Below are 19,379 nucleotides of genomic sequence, written 5' to 3'. Positions count from 1 at the left end.
ATGTTGCTGTGTTTCAGTCACTCAGTCATGTCTGATTCTTTGCACAACCCCAGGGACTGCAGCACGCCAGTCTCCTCCGTCCTCCACTATCTCTCAGAGTTTGCTCAAATTCACGTCCATTGAGTAGGTGATGCTATCTAACCATCTCATCCTCTGCTGCCCCCTTCTCCTTTAGTCAGAGCTTAATGTAAGGAAAGAAATAACTCCAGGCATTCTAAGCAGAAAGGAATCTACCACATTGATGCTCTATGTACGATGCTCACAAAACTGTTGGAAAGACTGAAAGAACAGGAGTCAGAAGGTGCCACTAAACTTGTTGGTTGAAGAACATACCGCTGTGGTTATAATCAAGAGGCCCGGAAGCTGCTGCTCCCACCGTCATAACTGTCAACACCACCCACATATGGCCCAAAGCTTCTGAGAACAAGGCTGTAGCTGCTACTTATAACTTTCTTAATCAACTACCCTTTCCATGTTGTTTTTGTCAATCAGCACCTAGCTGGTTTGGGTTCCTGGTGGAGAGGCCCAAACCTTTATTCCTGAAGGAGCTAGACTTCAGGGGTTCTGTCTGCACTGGGGGTGCTCCAATCTTCCATCAGCTCTACCCTAGTCATGGAGCTGCTGTGAGGCACCCCAGAAGACCCCCTGCTCTCACTGCAAAGCAACCACTTTGTTTCACCCCAGCTGGTACAAGAACCCCTTTGCCCGTTGATTCAGTGGCATTAAGGATATAAAAGTTTCCTAGGAATTAATACCTCTAAACCAGAATCTAAGTTTAGAGGGATGAGAAGCAAGAAAAATGTTGAAGTTGGTCAGTATGTGTAACAGTGAGAGAAATCGGGGCTTCTCCGCTGGCTCAGTGGTAAAGAATCCACCCGCAAAGAAGGAAATGTGAGTTCAATCCCTGGGTCGGGAAGATCCCCTGGAAGAGGGCATAGCAATCTACTCTCGTATTCTTGCCTGGAAAATCCCATGGGTAGAGGAGCCTGGTGGACTGTAGTCCTTAGGGTTGCAAAGAGTCAGACACGACTGAAGTTACTGAGCACATGTGCACATACGTGAGAGAATTCAACCCTACATACACTTGTTAGTACCTAGATCCATACATTTTGGCTATAGGAATAGTATCTCCAACCATGGCTCTCTCAGTCAGTCTTACAAGACAGCACCCCAAACTCACAAAGTATCATCTCCCAGCTGGCTCTGTAGTAGAATCTTCATTAGACCCTTCTATCATTTCATAATAGAATACATGTTAAGACTGCTGAATCCTATGAGCCTGAACCCACTGCTTCACTTCTTTTGGTGTGTACTTTGGATGGGAGAGATACAGTATGGCTTATCATAATGGTGAAGATGGCACTTGATAAGTTCATGGATGAGGGGGCTGACAGAAGCATTATGGGCAGAGAAGGCAAATCTGGAGCCAGAAAAAATGTCTATTCAAGTGAGGCAAAGCACAGCCTCTCCATGATGGAAGGGATCGCTATAATCAGCCTGTCTTAGCTGATTCCCTCAGGTACAGTATCATAGGCTCATTGTTGGTCTGCGCTGTTGGCAGATTATCCTCAGGAGGTATATGGTAGCCAGATCTACTTTGGTGAGACAAAAATCTGTTCCGTTGCATAATTTCCAACCTGTGCCCATAGCTACTGTATTAAGAGTTCTCTCTCTATCTCCTGAGCAGTTTGATAGAGAATGACTGACATTTTAAGACGCAGGTGATCCCAGCCACCTCATTATTGAGACTTCTTGGAACCCTTTGGTGACTGAGCATTTACCAATCTGTAGTTTTGTTGATTGTCCCTATTGTATGCTTGATTTCTAATTTTAACTTTTACAATTATTATTTCTTTCCATCTGCTTCGACGATAGGGGAGGTTTTGTGACTTTTTTTTTGGTAATTTCTTGAGTTGGAACTTAGCTTTTTGTTTCTTTTTCTTCTTTTCTAATGTATTAAGACAATAAAGGACTATTCTAATGCTATGTTAGCTATATCTTACATATTTTGAATGTATGTTTTCTTTATTATTCAGTCTAAATATTACCCAATTTCCAATTTTAGTTACACTTCAATTTTTTCATGAATTTCCAACTATATGGGAATTCAATTTTTTTTATCATTGCTATCTAAATTAATTGCTTGCATGCAGAGAAAAATGGCCTGTATAACACATTCTTTTTAAAAAATTGGAGTATATTTACTTTACAATGTTGTGTTAGTTTCTGCTGTACAGCAAGTGAATCAGCTCTGTGTGCACATATATCCCCTCTTTTTTGAATCTTCTTCCCGTTTAGGTCACCACAGAGCCCTGAGTAGAGTTCCCTGTGCTATGGATAACACCAATTCTTTTTATTTGTTGAGATTTGTTTTGTGGTCCAATATGTGGTCAGTTTTTGAAAGGTTCTGTATATTTTTAAAACACAGTGTATTTCCTAATTGTTATATAAAGATTTGTGTTATTCAAATCTCCTATGTCTTTACTAATTTGTATCTACCAGTGTGCCAGTTACTAGAGAATTATAATTTTAAATCTCCAACTATTATGGTAAATTTATAAATTTCTTATTATAGCTTTGTTTTATGTATTTAAGTCAGCACATAAAAGTAAATGCTATATCTTCCTGGTAAACTTGTTTTCATGATTATATAGTGATTACATTTTAAAAATCTTAAGGTCTAACGAATTGTGGTAAGATAGGCACACCATAAGACTTACCATGTTAAGCATACAGTTTGGTGGCATTAAGTACATTTCCACTGTTGTGCAATTACCACCACTCTCCATCTCTAGAACTTTTTCATCATCCATCACAAACTGAAAATTTGTACCTATTAACCAATAACTTCCTATTATCCTCTCCCTGAAGCCCAACAGTAGCCACTTTTCTATGTATCTTAAAGCTGATTTTGTCCCATCTTAATATAGTAATATCAGCTTATTTGGTATTTTTCCCATTCTTTTAATCTCAAACATTCTATGTCATTATGACATGTAACAGCACAGAACTAAATTTTAAAATCCAGTCTGACAATCTCAATCTGTTAACTGTTGATGTTAGTCCATTTATATTTGATGAACTTACTAATAACTTTTGTTGTATATGTACCCGATTATTTTGTGCTTATATTTTTTCAGTGTCTCTCTTGTTGCTTTGTATGAAGTTGATGAAAGTTTTGAAAAATTTTCCTTTTCTCCTTTACGAATTTGAAAGTTGTATATTCTATTTCTATTCTTTTCATGATTATTCTTATTTTTAAACAGTAATCTTATTGGCCTAGGCAATATCCCTATTGTCCTCCCGAATTACGCAAGAAACTTGGAACTCTAATTCTGATCGTATCTCTCTCCTTTTATACATTATTGCTGTCCAGTATTACAACACCCCTTATTTTTATATCCCCAAATTAGTCACTATTACTATTGTTTGCCTAGTCAATGCTTGTTTAGATATACCACATTTTCAGTGTCTTTACTCATCAAAACTATTCTCACAATTCTTATTTTTATCTCACTTCCTCCTCCTGGGTTGAAATTTTCTTTAGGAAATTCCCTAAAGAAAATGTCTTTAGTGGGAGGTCTATTTGTGTTAAGAAACCTACTGTGTTTGTCTGGAAATTTATCTATTTCATGCTTACTCTTGAATGATAGTATAGCGGACTAAAGAATTCATGCTGAAAAATTTAAGACTTTCGAACTTTGAGTACATTTTTTCTTGTTATCTAGTCTCTTTTGTGGCTTTCAGAAAGTCTGCCGTGAATAAAATTGTTACTTTGAAGATAATGTGTCTTTCTGTTTGCTTTTTAAACTTATCTCACGGTAGTTGGAATTGAATAGAACATTCATAGCAAGGTATATGAGTATGGATGCAGTTGAATCAATCCTGCTGAAGATTTCTGCAATCTTAATCTGAGGACTCAGGTCTTCAGTTAGTTCTGGAACACTCTCAGCCATAATCTCTTTGATAAAACGTGTCCTCCTCCCAGGCTCTTTATTCTCTCCTCCAGAACTACTCTATGTTGGACCTTCTCATTCTTCAACTCAGCTTATAGTCTCTAATATATTCTACCTCTTTATCTCTTGCATTACCTTCTGAACAATTTCCGCAGCTCTCTCCTCTAGCTTTGTAATTCTCTTTTTACTTATACCTGAGCACCGAAGAATTGATGCTTCTGAACTGTGGTGTTGGAGAAGACTCTCGAGCGTCCCTTGGACTGTAAGGAGATCCAACCAGTCCATTCTGAAGGAGATCAGGCCTGGGATTTCTTTGGAAGGACTGATGCTGAAGCTGAAACTCCAGTACTTTGGCCACCTCATGCAAAGAGTTGACTCATTGGAAAAGACTTTGATGCTGGGAGGGATTGGGGGCAGGAGGAGAAGGGGACGACAGAGGATGAGATGGCTGGATGGCATCCCTGACTCGATGGACGTGAATCTGAGTGAACTCTGGGAGTTGGTGATGGACAGGGAGGCCTGGAGTGCTGTGTTCATGGGGTCGCAAAGAGTCGGACATGACTGAACGACTGAACTGAACTGAGATTTCTTTTTATTCACCCACTTAGTTTCTTTTTTAAACTTAAAAAAAATTGAAGTGCACCACATATGTAGAAGTGTACACAAAAAATGTATTGCTGAATTATTATAGTTACAGTAACAGATCAAGAAATAGAATGTTGCCAAATCCCAGATGCCCTCCCTCTACATCTTCCCAATCACACTGTCTTCCTCTCCACTAGAGGTAACCACAATCCTGATTTTCATGGTAATCTCTGTCTTGTATTTAAAAAAAAAAAAGCTCTACCACCTAAGTATGTATTCCTAAACAATATAGATTAGTTTCATTTGTTTTCAAACATTATAAAATAAATACTGTATGTAAAATTTTCTGTCCTTGTCTTTGGACCAATATTATACACTAAATATCTACCTACTTTATCTGTGGCTCATTCATTTTTGTGTGTATGTTTATGTACTATTCCACTGTCTAATATACCAAATATTTAACTATTCTACTACTATGAACATCTCGTTGTTTTCCATTGGGGCTATTATGAACAATGTTGCTATGAACATTATGGTTCAAGTATACTGGTACATATAGATGTGCATTTGTGTAGGTTATATACTTAGAAAAGAATTCCTGAGTCCTAAGATACGCATACCTTCAAACTTATCTGATAATGCCAAACTGTTCTTCAAGATATACTATACTCCTATCAGCAATATATAAGCACCCCATTGCTCAGCAACCTCACCAACACTTGGTATTATAAGAAGAATTTTTTATTTGAGCCAATCTGGTAGATATCTAATAGTATCTTATTGTGGCTTTAATTTATAGCTAATAATTTAACTTGCAATTAATGAAATGATACACTTCTATCCATTTGGTTTTTATACTTAGCTACCCTCATAGATATGGTCTGCTGGAGCTGAAAATCCCTTCTCATTCCCTTATCTTTTCATAAAAGAGAATCTAGAGTGCAAAACAATAAGTATTTACCTACATTTCCCAGATTCTGCGTACGAATTAGATTCCATCCAGAAGATGTATGCATGAAAGATTTGGAAGGCAGAGCAGAGCAGGGACCACCTTTCTCTACTTTCAGTGATGCATTTATCTTTGTGAAAGGAGGTGTGATAAAGACAAAGAATTGACTGAGGCTTCCGCTCCCCTCAGTTCAGTCAGTTCAGTCGCTCAGTCGTGTCTGACTCTTTGTAACCCCATGAACCACAGCATACCAGGCCTCCCTGTCCATCACCAACTCCTGGAGCTCACCCAAATCCATGTCCGTTGAGTTGGTGATGCCATCCCACCATCTCATCCTCTGTCGTCCCCTTCTCCTCCTGCCATCAACCTTTCCCAGCATCAGGGTCTTTTCAAATGAATCAGCTCTTTGCATGAGGTGGCCAAAGTGTTGGAGTTTCAGCTTCAACATCAGTCCTTCCAATGAAAACCCAAGACAGATCTCCTCTAGGATGGACTGGTTGGATCTCCTTGCAGTCCAAGGGATTCTCAAGAGTCTTCTCCAACACCACAGTTCAAAAGCATCAATTCTTCAGCACTCAGCTTTCATTATAATTCAACTCTCACATCCATACATGACCACAGGAAAAACCATAGCCTTGACTAGACGGACCTTAGTCGGCAAAGTAATGTCTCTGCTTTTGAATATGCTGTCTAGGTTGGTCATAACTTTCCTTCCAAGGAGTAAGCATCTTTTAATTTCATGGCTGCAATCACCATCTGCAGTGATTTTGGAGCCCAGAAAAATAAAGTCAGCCACTGTTTCCACTGTTTCCTCACTTATTTGCCATGAAGTGATGGGATCAGATGCCATGATCTTACTTTTCTGAATGTTGAGCTTTAAGCCAACTTTTTCACTCTCCTCTTTCACTTTCATCAAGAGGCTTTTTAGTTCCTCCTCACTTTCTGCCATAAGGGTGGTGTCATCTGCATATCTGAGGTGATTGATATTTCTCCCGGCAATCTTGATTCCAGCTTGTGCTTCCTCCAGCCCAGCGTTTCTCATGATGTACTCTGCATACAAGTTCAATAAGCAGGCCTTGATGTACTCTTTTTCCTATTTGGAACCAGTCTGTTGTTCCATGTGCAGTTCTAACTGATGCTTCCTGACCTAGTCCATTCAATAATTTGTAAGGACTTAGTTCCTTGATTTCTTCCTGTTTAAAATCCCCAGGGAGATATTTTTTTCAGTCCTGAATCCTGACTCATACAATGACTCTTGTACATCACGTAATCTAAGATGATATCAAAGGTAAGAAGCAACATTATTTTACTGAATTAAGAAAGCCATTACTGCAATTAAACTAAGACAAATACTTAATCGACACGAAATTTTTGCTATCTATTTAAAGAACTAGTTCAGACTTCAGACGTAGGTTTTATAGTTTATTACTTGTGTATTCATTAGAAAAAGTAGGAAATTCCCTGGCAGTCCAGTGGTTAGGACTCCATGCTTTCACTCCCAAGGGCCTGGGATCCATCTGTGGTTGGAGAACTAAGATCCCACAAGCTGCACAGTGCAGCAAAAAGAGAAGAAATATATATAAGGGGAATAAATGAATTAAGGCACTTCTAAAACGTCTTCACATTTGGAGTCCATGTATTCTGAGTGCTTTTAAAATGCCATGCATTTGCATGTAATGGTATCCTCTGTGATCTCAAGGGCATTTCCCAAGAGTGCCCCGCATGGCCTCCAGAATTTGTTCAATGTTGCTGTTATATTTCTCAACTAAAGAATTCCTATACCATGCCCCACTAATAAAAAATTGAATCCCAAACTGGCATGAAGGGAGGCAAAACACACACACACACACACACACACACACACACACACATATCATAGGAGAATGTGTTTTCACATGTTGCAATTGTTTTCCAGACCAGAACCCAGACCAAGATAAACTTCTTTGTTCTTTCCCTTTACTAAGGAGCGCATATACTAGTTGGAGTACAGTCGTTTTATAATTTTTTTCAGGGAGCAGATATTTTTGTTTGTTTGTTTCTTTGTTTTTAAGATATTTTTTCTAATCTTCCTTTTTATTTGGGCCAAATTTTGATTCCTAATCTAATACGACCATTAAAATCCTAAAAAAAAAAAAAAAAATAGTGAGTATCAACTGGAGCAATAGAATACAAATTACTTAATCTAATTAAACATATCAAATTGGAAGAAATAAGTAAACCTAAATAAATCTAAAGTTTATATTTGTTCCTGTATTTATAATATTTATTTATATTCCTGTATTTATAATATTTTAAAATTAACATTCTGATTGGTGTTTAGCTTTAAGAACAAAACAAACAAACAAAAGAAAAACAATCCTTTGATTACCAGGATCAGCAATCACTCCTAAATACACTGTAGAAGAAGCTTCAGGATCAGTTCTCACCATTTATGGTTCAAGTTTTCAGTTCTCTTCTTATTTTTGGTCCCTTAGGAGAATTTTCTTTCTAACAAGTTCAGCTATATGTATTTTTTTTAACTTATATTTTATCCAGTATTTCTAAGTGATTTATAGTAAAGCATTTTTACTTGCTATAATGCTGGAAAGAAAAGCCTATCTCATTAATATGTTCTACAAAATTTCCATTTAACAAATGAGAAAATTAAGTCTCAAGGAGATTAAATCATTTCCCAAAGCTTACACGGATAGCAAATGGTAGAACCAAGTTTAAACCTGAGGTCTTGAACTTCCTTGTTGACTCAGTGGACAAGAATCTTCCTGCCAAAGCAAGGGACACGGGTTTTATTCCTAGTTGGGGAAGATTCCACATGCCTTGGAGCAATTAAGCCCTTGCACCACAGCTACCGAGCCCACAGGCTCAATAAAATTTCTAGAAGAGAACATAGGCAAAACATTCTCTGATGTAAATCATAGCAATGTTTTCTTAAGCTATTCTCCAGAAATGATGGAAATAAAAACAAAAATAAAAAATAAACAAAAGCTAATCGAACTTATAAGCTTTTGCACAGCAAAGGAAACTATCAACAAAATGAAAAGACAACCTACGGACTAGGGGAAAATATTTGCAAACGATGAAACCAAAAGAGCTTAATTTTCAAAATATGCCAACAGTTAATACAACTCAATACTGGGGAAAAAAAAAAACACCAATCAACCCAATCAAAAATAGACAAAAGAACCTAAATAGACATTTCTCCAAAGAAGACATACAAATGGCCAGTTAGACATGACAAGATGCTCAACATTGTTAATTATTTGAGAAACGCAAATCAAAACTACAATAAGGTACCACCTCACACTGGTCAGAATGGTTATCATTAAGAAGTCTACAAATAATAAATCCTGGGACTTCCCTTGTGGTCCAGTGGTTAAGAATCTACCTGCCAATGCAGGAGACACGAGTTTGATCCCTGGTCCGGGAAGATTCCACGTGCATTGGGACAACTAAGCCTGAGTGCCACAGCTATTGAGCCCATGCTCTAGAACCTGATAGCCCCAACTCCTGAAGGCTGAACTGTCTAGAGCTTGTGCTCACAAGAGAAGCCACCACAATGAGAAACCCTCGCATTGCAGCTAGAGAGTAGCCTCTGCTCGCTACAACTAGAGAAAGCCCACACACAGCAACAAAGACCCTGCACAGCCAAAAATATATTAAATAAATAAAATTTTAAAAATAAATGCTGGAGAGAGTGTGCAGCAAAGGGAACTCTCCTGCACTGTTGGTGGGAATGTAAACTGGTGCAGCCAATATGGAAAACAGTATAGAGGTTCCTTAAAAAACTAAAAATAGAGTCGCCATATGATCCAGCAACCCCACTCTTCAGCATATATCTGGAGAAAAAGCTAATTCATTGCAGTACTATTTACAAGAGCAAAGACATGGAACTAACCTAACTGTCCACCAACAAGGGAACAGATAAAGAAGATGTATACACAACAGAATACTGTCCAACCATAAAAAAGATTGAAAGAATGCTATTTGCAGCAACGTGAATGGACCTCGAGATTATCATCCAAAGTGAACTAAGTCAGAAAGAGAAACAGAAATGCCCTGTGATATCACTTACACATGGAATCTGAAATATGACACAAATGGATTATGAAACAGAAACAGACTCACAGACATAGAAAACAAATTTATGGTTGCCAAAGGAGAAAGCGGGTGAAGAAAGATAAAACAGGAGTTTAAGATTAGCAGATACAAACCACTATATATAAAATACGGAGAAGGCAATGGCACCCCACTCCAGTCCTCTTGCCTGGAAAATCCCATGGACGGAGGAGCCTGGTGGGCTGCAGTCCATGGGGTCGTGAAGAGTTGGACACGACTGAGCAACTTCACTCTCACTTTTCACTTTCATGCACTGGAGAAGGAAATGGCAACCCACTCCAGTGTTCTTGCCTGGAGAATCCCAGGGACGGGGGAGCCTGGTGGGCTGCCGTCTATGGGGTCGCAGAGTCGGACACGACTGAAGCGACTTAGCAGCAGCAGCAGCAGCATATATAAAATAAATAAACAACAAAGTCCTACTATATAGCACAAGGAATTATATTCAATATCCTGTAATAAACCATAAAGGAAAGAATATGAAAAAGCATATATATATAAAACTGCATAACTTTGCTGTACACCAGAAACTAACACAACACTGTAAATCAACTACAATTAAAAAATCTTTTAGAACAAAAAACAAACCACAGTGGAATGTTAATGAATTTTTAATGTTATATTTTAAAAACTAGACTTCTGGAGACTTCCCTCATGGTCCAGTGGTTAAGAATCTGCCTTGCAATGCAGGGACACAGGTTCGATCTCTGTTGGGGGAACTAAGATCCCACCTGCCTTGGGCAACTAGGCCAGTGTGCTGCAAATAGAGGGCCTGCAAACCACAACGAAAGATCCCGCATGACACAACAGAGAGTCTGCAACTATGACCTGATGCAGCCAAATAAATTAAAATAAATGAAATTATTCAAAAATAGACTTCTGGGCTTGAAAGCCACCTTAAAAGGGCATCTTGTCCATCCCCCTGCCTCCAGGCAGAACCACCCTCCAACCATTATTCACAATCTTTGCTAGATGATAATTTCCCTGGGATCTAAGGTGCTATAGAAGACAAACTATAAATTCTTTAGGTCAAGCTCAGGCTTAGTGAGTCTCCCTGGCAGGGTTTTCTCCCTTGTCTGAACTCATTCTCTCCTTGTGTACCTTCAGTCATTCCTATTCACCGGGGAGAGACAAAAGAGCTTTCCTTGTCCTCTTCAAAATAGCATCTCTGCTCTCTCCCCATTACCCAGTAACTGCAATTGCAAGCCCCTATTGAATCACTCAGATCCTTTAAGCTTTCCCTTCTTTCTTCCTTTTTGGTCATGAATTTTTTTCTTCGCTATTACTCCTGGTGAGTTATCTCCCATTAATGATGCTGACATACAGAACACAGATAAAGTGCTTTATAAATGCTAAATAATCACACAGGCTTAGCTTTGTGATACAGGTTATCTCAGACTGTTGTGTTATGGGATCAGCACCCTGCTGGCATTCAGGATGAAGTTTACCAGCTGCAGACTTTATTTATTTACTTTTTTTTTTTTGCAATGGAATATTATGGCAAGTGTCAGGGCTCTAATAGGAGCCTTCAAAAAAAAGAGTGTGCTATTATTTGCTGGTCTGTATGTTCGACATGCATAACTATGTGGAACTTTAAAGTATGCTAACAAAGGTCCGTCTAGATGGTCATGTATGGATGTGAAAGTTGGACTGTGAAAAAGGCTGAGCACCAAAGAATTGATGCTTTTGAACTGTGGTGTTGGAGAAGACTCTTGAGAGTCCCTTGGACTGCAAGGAGATCCAACCAGTCCATTCTAAAGGAGATCAGTCCTGGGTGATTTTTGGAAGGAATGATGCTAAAGCTGAAACTCCAGTACTCTGGCCACCTCATGCGAAGAGTTGACTCATTGGAAGACTCTGATGCTGGGAGGGATTGGGGGCAGGAGGAAAAGGGGACGACAGAAGTGAGATGACTGGATGGCATCACCGACTCAATGGACATGAGTTTGGGTAAACTTCGGGAGTTAGTGTTGGACAGGGAGGCCTGGCATGCTGCAATTCATGGGGTCGCAAAGAGCGACTGAACTGAAGTGAAATGAATAGGTTTTCAGAATGTGGCTGCTCTGGGAGACCAGAGCAAAGTCTTTGCGTTCGATATTAATCAGGATAAAGGCAGAGAGAGATCCAGAGAGAAGAGGGCCTGAACACCATTTCTGGAGGAAATGGGCACACATCCGTAACACAGACACTCAATCTGCTTAAAAAGTTAAAAAAAAAAATTTTTGACTACATAGTGCCAAATGGCCAACATAACTGATTTTTTCATTGACTTAACTAAAGCATTCCATCGTGTAACTTGCAGTCAGTCTCCAACATTTGGGCAGAACAGGTGACTATAGACCTAGTCATTCTCAGGTTCATTATGTGACACCAATGCAGCTGTTAAAAAATGAAAATTTCAGTCACTAACCCCTGACAATATCAAAAGTCCTCACAATATCAAAAAATAAAGTTTTGCCATTAGAAAACAGAACTAAAAAATTATTGGGGCATTTTGTGGATAACTATGGTCATCTTCTGATCTTTTTCACCAAACTTTCTGGCCACGTGGATAACACGGCATATGTGATATATGTGCATTCTGACAATAGCTAAGAGGAAGCTTAGAGTTTATAAACAACTTTCACACTTAATGGATAAAGAAACAGAGTCAGAGAGAAAGTAGATTACCAAAGGACAGTCTGCTATTAGGTGAGAGACATGGACTAATAGTTCATATATTTTTACTCCTACAGGGTCCAGTGCACTTTCCTCTGTAGCACACATGCTAGTGCCAGTTAGATATTGGACTGATTTTTTTGTAGTTCGTTCAAAAAAAAAATTAGGCACTATGTGGCTTGAAGTAGTTGGTTAGCTGATGTTCGTTTTTATAGACAAAAAAAAAAAAATAGATAAGATGATTTAAACACCATTTAAAGTCTACTATTCTTTTAATTTTTTCTATAGTATATGAAATGGGCAGCAGTTAATAGCACTTGTGCCTCTGTGCGGATCTGAAATGGTGTATCTTCACATCTGTGCTTTTCTAATACAGATCTACATATATTAGAAACACATCCATATATATATGAGAATGTTATTCAGCATGTGTGCGTGTATGAAGGGGTCAGTGTTACACTTTCTTCCATGGGATGTATACTTCTCAAGCTCCTTCAGCGGTATGCCTGCTAATCTGTTGCACTACTCTATTTGTTGGTGCATCTTCTGCATACTTTTTCTAAAGGGTTCCAGAAGAAACACAATCAGACCATATAAAGACATGTACCTGTAGCCTTAAACACACTGATGGAGACATACAGACAGGCACATGCTACCACACATTCCTTAGCTCTTCCCTGGATGCTCCTGCAGTAGCTAGAAGATATTACTGCTACTTCAGGCTGGAACTGGGGAAGCAGCTTGCTTTTTCTGTTTACCCCTCTGTTGCTAACCGAAGATGACTGCATTGCCCTCCTTTGCTTGGATTTTACTTCTTTCTGAAAGGTAGCCAGGGCAAAATCTTCCTCCCTTGTCAGCATTATGGCCACAAACGCTTTTACCCAGAAATTCAAGTCCGGCCCATCTTTTCCTGCCAGCTTTATAATTCAACAGCTTCTTACCCTCTTCTCCTGTAACTTCCTGTTGCAGAATTTCTGCTCAACTGGACTCCTGCACTCTGCACACCAACACAGTCTCCAGTCTCTAAATTGCACAAGCCATTGCCCAACCTGGGGCACAAGCTGTTCCCCACATCTGCCCTCAGCTCCATCTCAGCTCTGAATGACCTCCGCTCCTTGAGGAGTCTTCTCTGGCAGATTCCTCCAGCCTCTCTTCAGCTCCCGCTCCTCCTCCTCCTCCTCCTCCCTGTGCGTGGACGTCTCTGTCATCTCCTCTGTCTCTCAGCCTTCTCCTCTTTTCTTGCTGGGTCCTGAGCCCCTGTTCCACCTCTGCGCACAGGCTGGATAAGTCTCCCACTGTGCAGGAAACCAACCTCACCTCTTGTGGTGTCCCCGCCCCCAGGGTGGGCAGTGCCTTGCTCTCCATAGGGGTGTTGATTGACAGACTGGCTAGGGTAGAAGCTCAGCCTTGATACCTCTCCTATCTCTTTTCTCATTTAATTTGATGTGTTTGGCATTGGTTGCTTGAGAGGCATTTTCGAGGAGGAGAGGAGTGCCGGAGGCCTTCTTCCTGTTCTTTCCCTTCCCAAATAGACTAGTATTTCAACCTGACAGCTCCCAGCCAGTCCTCTGGTGATGGGGCACTGAGGGTTCACTTTCCTGATGTTTTCATTCAAAAGTCTTTGCCAGGGTCATGTTGTTGAAGACTGCCAAGTGACGTGACGGCAACCCTGACCCTGCTACTGAATCCTACACATTTTACAGGTACTACCGTTGTCAGTAAATTATAGAAGCCAACAGCAAAAATGAGGGGGGAAAGGGGTCTTGAGAGATCATCCTGGACATGCTCCTGTCTCTGGTCTAGTATTCATCCATTTCTGCTCAGGTAAATTAGAAAAGATCTAGTATTCAAAGTGATACACAAGGAAACTGGATACATACTCTTCAATTCCCATTCCATTGTCTAACAGCCCTCACTGTATGAAAAACATGTTTCATTAAAGAGACCTGCCTCTTCTTTTGACTGAAAGTCCCTTCCCACTTTGGCTGCTCTCAGAAAGTGGAGGATAGTGAATATAGCTTACTGTACACTTGAAAATGTGAATTAGAAGATTGGACATGATCCAGAGAAAATGGGCCAAGTGGTCATCCATGATGGATTATTCAATCTTTAACCCAATCTGCCATTCTTTCCAAAGATCAGGCTATTTTCCAGACTGTTTTAGTTGCTCTCTGTGGACATCTGAAATCCCTCCATGCTGACAATTGTAAGCAGGTTTCTTAGGTGGTAAGAAATGGTAGGCAACATTTCAATGCCTTTTGTCTACCTACATCCCACTCAATAGCTCTTCCCCTTAAGCAGGCTCAGAAAATGCCACTTAATAAAATGCACACTTAAAAGGTCTCTGTTATGCCAAGCAACTGTTCCTAAGCAGGAAGAAAATGTCATCTGGTTAATCCATCCACTCACTACAATATATCTAGATTTTTTGAAATAACCCAATGAAGGGTTGAAGTTTTCCTTTATCAGGATGTAGACAGCCCTAAAAACCTATAGCCAAGCAGGATCCACAGATAGAGTAAACAGTATCATTAACACTTCTGCACTTGGCATGCTGTTGCTGGACAGGCTTTCTCCCCACCTGGTGACCGCAAGGCTGGCCTGAATGCCTTGGCACTGGCTATAAAGAGGGATGCCAGTATCTCAAAAATGCCAGAGTCTGGCAGGCATTTTAACTATCAGACAACTGCTGTGATTTCCATAAAAGAAGAAGTAGAATGCAAAACAGAACTGCAGAGAGGAAAGGGCCCAGTTCCTAATATTGGAAAGGGCCGCAAACCAGGAATTCATTCTCTGTGAATGAGCCTAGTCTACAGTCTAGGCAAGATGATGGGAGAAGTTTGGGTGAACTAATTCAAAACAATGTATTCTCCTTACCTTTGGAGAAATGTTTACATACCAGCCATTTTTGCAGGAGATCAGTGGGGGCCATTTCTATACAACCTAGTGAATGAATGGTGATTCTTTACTCAAATTTGGAAACACATCAGACTAATAATTCAGAAAATCTACTTAAAACTCATAAATTGTCTAGACCTCCACTCTCTTGTCTATATATCCAATTAAGTAACTAATGGCCAAAGTTCTGCTTCATTTGGTGCTGTGTGCCACTACAGCAGCCCTGATCTGGTTAGTTTATCTAAACTCAAAGTCACTGGACATTGTTCAAACCAATCCCCCACTGTCTCCACCTCTCAAACCACTAGTTGATCTGAAACAGCAGCTGAGGATAGGGGGAAGGAAAAACTCAATGCTAAGTAATAAGTCAAAACTACCCCCTCCTTCCCTCTATAGGCATCTAGACTGAAGCAATCCTGAATTAGGGAGAGGAGAAGATATCACATTCAATCAAACTCAGGGCCTTGAAGATACAACAGACTGGATATTCTAATTACAGATTTGAAATTGTATATATGACTTGAAGTTGTTATCAGACTGTCACCTAAGAAGAGGCAGAAGAATCTTGGAGCCTCTTGGGGTTTTATCCCCAGTAAAGGTGACCTAACATCCATTGACATTTATAAGGGACGATTTTGTTTTTAAAGAGCATGTTAGTCAATAATAAAATCCAAAATGTACAGTGGATCAAACACAATAGGTTATTTCTCCCTTGGGTAAAGTCCTAGGCAAATGATACCTGTCAGTGGGCAGTTCTCCACATGTGATTCAATGAGCCAGGCTCTTCCCTTGAGAATCTCCACTGTTCCCTAGGGCCTCAAGATTAGCATCAAACAGAAGGAGACAGAAAGCATTGGGGGAGGGGATAGGGGCACATCCATTTATTAAAAGCTTTGGCTAGAAAATGGCATTCTGTTAACAAAAACTTAGTCACGTGGCCACTTCAAAATGTAAAGGAAACTGGGGAATGTAGTCCAGCTGTGAAGATTTGGGGGAAATAATTGCTACAGAGACCAACCTGGAAAATCCTCAAGAAGAACCAATGGTTCTACAGCACCTTTGTAAAAATACTTCTTTCTTCAAAAGGAAGAGCATCATTCTCCAAAGAGATCTTTTTTCCAAGATGGCATGTATTGGTGAATGCAGGAGAGAAAAGATGGGGAGGAAAAGAGAGGACTCCTGGGAAAGAACAGAGGGTACGGCAATCAGGTGGCCATGCAGATGGACAGGGTCCTGCAGCTTGCCTACCCAGACCCTCCACTCACAAGAGACTGGGTTCTTCTCCCACAGAACTTCTGGCCTCTTGTGTAATGAAGATGTGCCTGAAACCCCTAGGTCTTGGGAAGTGTGGAAGAGAACACAACCCTAAAAAACTTTTTGTTATTGAAAAGAATCCAATACAGCTTAACACTGGACACAGAGGCCATAAAAATCCAGTGAAAGCAGAAGAACTGCCTGGTCTTTCAACCCTAAACAAAATCATATTTGACACGAGGGTAATTCCAAAACTGGATTTAAGTTTTTTTTTTTTTTAAATGCTTCATTCTGGTAGGATCAGAAGACACATCTGGCAGAGATGAGGTCATCTCAAGAAGAGTTTGAATATTTACAATTAAAAACAAAAAAAACACTTGCCTCTCTTGGCTTCTCACTCCTGATGGGAGCAAACAGCTTCTTCACTGGATTTATCACCTAAGGCAAAGTTTCCAGCAACTTGTTATCTAAATTTCAGGCCTCTGGCTCGCTATTAAAAATAAAAGGGTATCTCCGTTCTTCCCTAGATGTTCCATTCTGCAGAGACACTCATTACCTTATTCATGTATGTGGGAAGAGAACGTTTTCCTGTTCCCCTAGTTTCGCTGGAGTTTTATGTTAAGCACCCTTCCCCGCTGGGTTTCTTGAAATAATCTGGAAGTCACGCAGGAAAAACACACTGATGGAGACGGGGGTCTGTCAAATCCCAAAGCAAAGAGCAGCGGAGGCTCTCTAAGTAAAATTAAACGGACTTAGGGAGGAAAGAATTCGTTAGTGTAGACACTTAAGGGTTGAATTTACTCCGGGTTCCCCGCAACGCCGTGATAGAGTAGAACGTCGTTTCTGGGAGTTCCAAAGCTGCGAACTGAGGTCTTCGGAGGCGTCGGGGGTTCGAAGGCGTGGAGGATCTGGGGTTCCCGGTGCTGCACCCCGCAGAGGCGGGAGATGAGTACCCGCCCGCAGCGGCCGAAGCTTGCACGCTGCCTGGACAAGGAGGCGAACTTCTGGACAAACGGTTTTGAGGAGCCATCAGTCCTGGAAGGGCGAATGCGGTTAAGTGATTCGGTCCCCTGCAGTGAAGGTGCTGGCGGCCTCGGCTTCTGGGAAGGGCGGGAGGCGCTGGGCGGATGCCGGGCCCTAGTGAAGCGCGCATACACACAAGGTCCGCTAGGAATGTTTGGAAACACGTTTCTCCCCATTCGAGGATTTTTTTTCCCCTCTTCTTTAAATCTGCTCCCCTCAAAAAAACAAAGATGTGAATGGGTAGATGCCACCTGGTCTGGGAACTGAGGTTGTGACTCGTGCAGATTTCGTTTGGTTCAGGCTGAGAAGAAAAGGGTCTCCAGGCCCCAGGCTGGGAGCGGGGACGTCTGTCTGAAATTGTGCAAACCGTCTGGGGCTCCTTCGAGAGGGGCGCGCGACCCCGGCTGCCCAAAGACTCAGGAAGTTCCATGGAAGTAGGCGTCGGGACCGCTGGATCCCAGATCCCGGTGGGGGAGTCACAGCCCGCACCCCTCTAAGTCACTGCCCGGAAGGCGCGGGTCAGCACACGAGGCCGCGGGGCGGGAAGGGGAAGGATTCTCCTGCTCAACTGCGGCCATTCTCTGCGCCTGATTTCATCAGTTCTCCAGGGAAGATGAGGAAGCTGTTGGGTAATTAGATAGGAAGAGAAGATTCGCAAGCAACTTGAAAAGCCCTGGGAGAGAAAAAAATCAAATAATTCGACTGAAGTTTAAATAAAGGTCTGGAGCGAGATTATGACCCCGCCGGCTTTTCCACTGAAGACCCTCCCCCATTAGTCTGTACCCCCTGAGGTCGCTCTGTCCCCCGAGGGCAGGAAAAGGTGCCTTTTCGGCCTTGAGATGGGGGACTCTCCCCCCCCACACACACAGTTTTAGATTCTCGAAACTGAAGCTACCTTGTCATCAAGGCAGATTTTGAAATTTCACAGGTATGTTTCCTGTTCAAATAGCATGGCCCGCATTCTCCTGGTTCACCGTGTGGGGCGGGTCATAGGTTGTCCGTGGACGGTGCCGGGGGAGAGCAATACTAGAAAGCATCTTCACGATGAAATCCTGAAAACATTCTCACAACTCTTCTCACCTTTGGATTGATTATTTGTGTAATTTAGGAAGAGGAGAATTCTGATTGCTTGTGGAGACTCTCCTGGATGGAGAGGAAAAAGAGAGAGGGAAAAAAAAGGAAAATCTAATAGAGACCAGTGCATTGTGCTCCACAATGGTGGAACGGGTCCTTTGTGCATTTTTTCCTGGCTTAAAAGGACAGAATCTGCTTTTCCAGGGCACCAGTTCCTCTAAGGATATGGCTTCTGCTGTGATGAAGGGCATAGAACTAGACACATTTGTCAGAACGCATATATATATGAAAGAGAAAGTGAGCAAGAGGGAGAGAAAACATGGGTTTTCTTCTTATGTCAATGGAAAACATATTTCTTGGACGTCCAGGGTTTTTTCCAGGTTGATCACAGCTGGGTAGGGCTAGCCCCCTCCACAAAACCCTTAGGCTGAATGCAATCGCAGAGTGAATTTGGGGCATCAACCCACTTGAACTAGTAGATTCAGATCCATATTCCAAACTGGACAAAACATCTGAGAGATTCCTGCCTGGTTCAGAGCCTAAGGAGTGAGCCTTGAGCGGCCAGCATGCAGAAGGGAGGGAAGTCTCTTCTGTTTGCACCCAGACAGCCAGAACCCAGGGACTAATGGAGCAGTTATTTTGAGGGAAGAAGGAATGGGACTGGACTTTCTTCTTCCTAGGACAAATACATTTGAGAAACCTTTTATCCCCACAAGAATGAGGAGGCTAAACTTTAAAAGGCCGCTCTTACTGGCAGTGTTTGAAAAGACAAATTTGCCACTGCTTATCAGTGCCCCTGCCCCTGCCATTTGAAGGACAAAGTATTCTAAAGAAAACACTTAGTATCATAAATTTATAGGCCTATAGTA

The sequence above is a fragment of the Budorcas taxicolor genome, chromosome 5 (genome assembly GCF_023091745.1).
Source record: "Budorcas taxicolor isolate Tak-1 chromosome 5, Takin1.1, whole genome shotgun sequence".
NCBI classification, from domain to species: domain Eukaryota; kingdom Metazoa; phylum Chordata; class Mammalia; order Artiodactyla; family Bovidae; genus Budorcas; species Budorcas taxicolor.
The sequence above is the reverse complement of the archived record's forward strand: the minus strand, read 5'-3'. Positions refer to the sequence as shown.